The sequence below is a fragment of the Protopterus annectens genome, chromosome 1.part1 (assembly GCF_019279795.1).
Source record: "Protopterus annectens isolate FY-2018-M chromosome 1.part1, PAN1.0, whole genome shotgun sequence".
NCBI lineage: Eukaryota > Metazoa > Chordata > Ceratodontiformes > Protopteridae > Protopterus > Protopterus annectens.
Genome location: NC_056726.1, coordinates 391,418,757 through 391,424,396, shown reverse-complemented (window position 1 = coordinate 391,424,396; position 5,640 = coordinate 391,418,757). Strand labels below are relative to the sequence as shown.

General features: G+C 47.0%; 1 protein-coding gene across 1 annotated transcript in view; it reads left to right on the top strand.

The window, feature by feature from the left end:
• The first annotated feature begins 820 nt into the window (after positions 1-820).
• The window catches only part of MRTFA (myocardin related transcription factor A), a 2,407,897-nt gene continuing 2,403,077 nt past the window's right edge, over positions 821-5,640 (top strand). Inside the window, exon 1 of the mRNA XM_044075412.1 lies at positions 821-1,054. The gene's annotated coding sequence lies outside the window, so the exon portion shown is untranslated. The remainder of the gene's footprint in view (positions 1,055-5,640) is intronic.

Sequence of the window (5,640 nt, the reverse complement as noted above, 5' to 3'; positions counted from 1 at the left end):
GTTCTCTTGTTATTAACGGAAACTGTCACTGTCACTGCCACTGAATATGTAAAAAGTAAAGATCGTTTCACTATTGCTGAACATAGCTCCCGGTTGTCCATTGCATTAATTAGACCCCCCCCCCCCCAAAAAAAAAAAACAACAACAAAAAAAACGTTTTAGGCATGACAGATGAGAGATATACGACAGAGACAGCATTTAAGCCATACTCGGGGATAGTTAATATGTATGCGCACCTCTCAACTGCCCAGATCTTTGCCTCTTATTTTTGGTCTGCCCCTCATAAAATGTGTGTTCCAGCAAACCGTTGAGAATTAGTCACTAAATAGCGACAGACGTTTTAATTTTAGACTCCATATTCTTCACATATAACAGTGTAAAAATATGTAATTCTAGCACATTTCTAAGTTTATAGGAGCGATATTCAAAAATATCCCTATTTTGGGGCCTCTGTCCCCTTACTTTTTCTGGTTTGCCCAGATTCTTCTTGCGCTGAGAGGTTAACATGAACGTACAGCACAAAAAGCCAAACAATGTTCAAAGCGTTTAATGTTTAACAGAAACAAGCAGTTTACAATTTAGTCACGCTAGAAAATTAGAGAACCGGCCAAAAATGTAGCCAGAATTCCAAAACAAACCAAACTTCCGGTAGTAGGGTTTACAAAGCATGATTGAAACATAACTATAGCTTTATCTCTGCAAGCGATCCGTTGGTTTACCTTGACGCCAATCAATGTTCTGACTTACCCGAATGGTCAGCATAACTTACTGTAGCAATGAACGTGAATGGACGTTTTCAACCCGTTGCTAAGCGTTCTACCTGGGGGTGGTGTTGGAGTAGGGAATGTGGTTCCGGTTGAAGTTTATTATTGGAGTCGGAAGCTTGGAGTTTGAGTGTGAGGATAAGCATCTTTTTTTTAAAAGGACAACTCTTGTTCATAGTACTATGCCCTCAAACACAATAGATTTTGTTGTATTGTTTGCAGTTGTTTGATTGGGGTTGTTGTCTTTCTTAAAGTTGATGGATACGGTCTTATAATGACGATTTGAAATGGTAAGTAAGCATGTCCTGCTTGAGCTCAAGTACACGATAAAATAAATTCGCCAGTATTATTACGAGATGGCATATAGTTTAATTAAGGAATTACACTCCTGTTTTCTTTTATTTATTTGGGGTTTGGAGGCAGGGCTTTATAGATGTTGGCCTGTGTAGGAGGGGAATGCCGCATCCGGAAAGAAAATAGAAAGCTGGTGAGGTGCGGGGTGGTGTACAAGAGACGTAATTCTTACATGGGCTAATGGGACATAAGTTTTCTGTTCTATACATTTTGGGTATTATGGCATGTGAAGGTTGGCAGTCACTGTGCATGGTTTGTTTCAGAATGCATGCACTGGAAGAAAGTAGTGGGTACTGGGGCTCCGCCCCCAACCAAATTATTAGTGAAATTAGGTTGACTTTGTTTATGTTATTTGTATGGTAGATCCAACACTCCTTTTCGTATGTTTTCCTGCTAAGCTGTAGTAGATTGTTGTAACAGGCAAGGAAAAAGTAAACTTTCATAACGTTCCTGCTTCCACCTGTCAATGGATCACCAATTTTCTAACCAATAGGAAACAGCAGGTGAAACTGGGGAAATTTACATCTAGCTATCCCACAATCAGTACAGGTGCCCTGCAGGGATGTGTGCTCTCCAGACCTCTCAACCAATCGGGGACAAATTTCAGCAGAATCAGGGACAAGTCAAGATAAAATCAGGGACACTTAAAATATTAGTACTATTAAATTGAAACATTGACAGAATCAGAACATATGAATTAATACACCTTTTCTAAAGTAAAAGAAGTATATACCTCTTAATTATTGTCATTATTCATTAAGTGTAATTTACCACCATTCCTCCAAAAGTCACTAGTTTTAGGAGGGATTAAGAGGAACAGATCTAAAATTTGAGTTAAAATCAGGGACAGTTGAGAGGTATGGACTGCTCTCCCCACTGCTATTCTCCCTTTACACTAATAACTGCACCTCTAAGGACCCCTTTGTCAAACTTATTAAATACACAGACACTAGAACTATTATTGGGCTCATCAGGGATGGTGATGAGTCTGCATACAGACAGGAGGTTGAGCAGCTGGCCCTTTGGTGTAGTCAGAATAATCTGGAACTGAACACTCTTAAAACTGTGGAGATGACAGTAGACTTTAGGAGTGGTACTACAATATTATCCCCCCCCCTTTATATTTAATACTGCTGTGTCAGTTGTGGAATCCAAGTTTTTGAGATCTGTAATCTCCTGGGACTTGAAGTGGGAGACCAGTGTAGGGTCCATCATAAAAAGGGCACAACAGTGAATGAACTGTCTGTGGCAACTGAGGAAGTTTAACCTCCCACAGGAATTGTTGATTCATTTCCATACAGCAGTCATTGAGACTCTTCTCAGCTGATCTATAACAGTGTGGTTTGTATCTCTGTCTAATCATGACAAAAATAGGTTACATCAAATAGTCAGGTCTGCCGAAAATATCATCGGTGTTAGTTTGTCCTCCCTACAGGACCTGTACTATTCCAGAGTTTTGAAAAGGGTAGAGAGGATCATCACCGACCCTTCACTTCCAGGCCACCATCTTTTTGAGCTATTACCATCAGCCAGGCATTATAGATTAATGCACACCAAAACAAGCGGATATAAGAACAGTTTTTTCCACAGTCCATCAAGTTCATAAACGATTAACTCAGCTTATTAGGTTGGAGTATTAATTTTACCCAAGCCTCTGAGGATTCTGCAGCGTTGCTTATATATTGTTAATACTTGTTTCTTTCAGTTTCAGTATTTTTTGCACAAAGTTGCAGTTTGTACCTTGTATGTATATGTATGTTTTCTGTTTTGCCTTGTTCTTAATAGTTGCATGTATGTCATCTGTCTTTTTCTTAATAGTTGTATGCATGTCATTTATGCCATTCATACTTGGAGAGTCACTGAAACCAGTATCAAATTCATTGTATGCGTGCATACTTGGCTAATAAATGTGGTTCTGATTCTGATGATCTGGTAGCTGTATGTGTACGTACATCTGGTTTGTGCTCCTAGAAGGGGTACATGTTGGCTTGGAGGCAGAAGGTTTGCAAACAGTTTTATTTTATATCTGGGTAGGACAGAGTCCTGGAACCCTTTTCAGTCACAACCGGAAATAGACAGAGCATAATTTTATAAGTAGTGGTGAGCATGATGGCTTATGGCCAGTTAAATGCACTATATTATAGGTCAGTCAGTAGAATTATAAGCCATTACAGAACTTGTCTGCATTACAAGTGAACAGTCAAAACATTTGGACGATAATCAGAACTTCTAAATCGGCTGCCATAGTTCTTTACCAGAGGACTCTCTCCAAAAGAGGGGGAGGAATTTCCTCAAATGGAGGTGTTTAAGTATGTTAAGTTCCTAAGTGAAGTAGAGGGGATCAGAAGAGGAACCAGCAGATTTTTGCAGTGGTGACAGTAATGTAGACATTGTACCAGGCTGTGGTACTCTAGAAGGAGCTGAGTTGTAGGATGGCGCTTGCAATTTACCCCTAGGTTTGTTTCCCTAAATTGATGTATGGTCTAGAACTTTGGGTTGTGACCACAATGATGAGACTGTCTCTACAGTTAGCAGAAATCTCTCTCTGTCTCCTCCTCTTGGTCTCTCTCTGTCTTCCTTCTCTCTCTCTCTCCCACTCACTCACACACACACACACACACACACACACACACACACGCATCCTGCTAACATGGTTGGGCCTGTAATTCGGACCACAGCGTTTGAGTGTCCTGTGTAGGGCATATTACTCATTTTGACCCTCAAACTCCCTGTACTGTTCAGAGACAGCAGTTTTCTTCCCCTGAGTGATAACATTTAAAAGCATAAAGTATAGAATAATATGCAATTCTGTACATTTTAAATGAATGCTGCAACTGATTTCACTGTGTTTTGGCATTCTAGTGTCCATCTCTCTCTTCTCTTTCCATCTCCTCCTCCTCTCTCTCTCTTCCCCTCTGTCTCTTTCTCCTCCCTCTTCTCCTCCCCCCTCTCCCTCCTCTCTCTCCTCCCCCCTCTCCCTTTCTGTCTCCTCCTCCTCTCCCCCCCCTCCTCTCTCCTCCTCTCTCACCTCCTCCCTCCTCCTCCCTCCCTCCCCCTCACCCCGCCCCTCTCTCCTCCTCCTACTCTCTCTCTCTCCTCCACCCTCTCCCCTCTCCGTCCCCCTCCCTCTGCCCTCTCTGTCCTCCTCCCTCCCCCCTCTCTGGCCTCCTCCCTCTCCCCTCTCTCTCTCCTCCCTCTCCCCTCTCTCCTCCCTCTCCCCTCTCTCTCTCCTCCCTCTCCCCTCTCTCTCCTCCCTCCCTCTCTCTCCTTCTCCTCCTCCCTCTCCCTCTCTCCCCCTCCTCCCTCTCTCTCCCTCTCCCCCCTCTCTCTCCCTCTCCTCCCCCTCTCCCCCTCTCTCTCCCCCTCCCTCCCTCTCCCTCCCCCCCTCTCTCTCCCTCATCCCCTCTCCCCTCCTCCTCTTCCTCTCTCCCTCTCCCCCCCTCTCCCCTCCTCTCCCTCTCCCCTCTCTCCTCATCCCTCTCCCCTCTCTCCTCATCCCTCCCCCCTCTCTCCCTCATCCTCTCCCCTCTCTCTCCTCCCCTCCCCCCTCTCTCTCCTCATCCCTCCCCTCTCCTCTCCCTCCCCTCCCCTCTCTCCTCATCCCTCCCCCTCTCTCTCCTCCCCTTTCTTTCTCCCTCCCTCCCTCTCTCTCCCCTCCCCTCCCCCTCTCTCTCCTCATCCCTCCCCCTCTCCTCCTCCTCCCCCCCCTCTCTCCTCATCCTCCCCCCCTCTCTCCTCATCCCTCCCCCCTCTCCTCATCCCTCTCCCCCCCTCTCTCCTCATCCTCTCTCCCCCTCTCTCTCCCTCCCCCTCTCTCCCCCTCTCTCTCCCCCTCTCTCCCTCTCCCCCCCTCTCCCTCTCCCCCTCTCTCCCCCTCTCCCTCTCCCCCTCCCCCCCTCTCTCCCCCTCCCCCTCTCCCCCTCCCTCGTCTCCCTCCTCCCCCCTCTCCTCCCTCTCCCCCTCTCTCCTCATCCCTCTCCCCCCCTCCTCCTCTCCCTCTCTCTCTCCCCCTCTCCTCATCCCTCTCCCCCTCTCTCTCCTCATCCCTCTCCCCCTCTCTCTCCTCATCCCTCTCCCCCCTCTCCTCATCCCTCTCCCCCCTCTCTCTCCCTCCCTCTCCCCCTCTCTCTCTCCCTCCCTCTCCCCCTCTCTCTCTCCTCATCCCTCTCCTCTCTCTCTCTCTCCCTCTCCCCCTCTCTCCTCCTCTCCCCTCTCTCCTTTCCTCTCTCCCCCCTCTCCCCTCTCTCTCCTCACACACTCTCTCTCCTCTTCCTCTCTCTCCTCTCTCTCCTCTCTCCCCTTTCCTCTCTCTCCTTCCCCTCTCTCTCTCTCCTCTCTTTCTCTCTCTCTCCTCTCCTTTCTCTCCCCTCTCCTCCCTCTTTCTCTCTCTCCCCTCTCCCTCTTTCTCTCCTTTTCTCCTTTCTCTCTCCCTCTCTCTCTCCTTTTCCCTGTCCTCTCTCTCTCTCCTTTCCCTCTCCCTCTTTCTCTCCTTTTCCCATTTCTCTCTCCCTCTCTCTCTCCT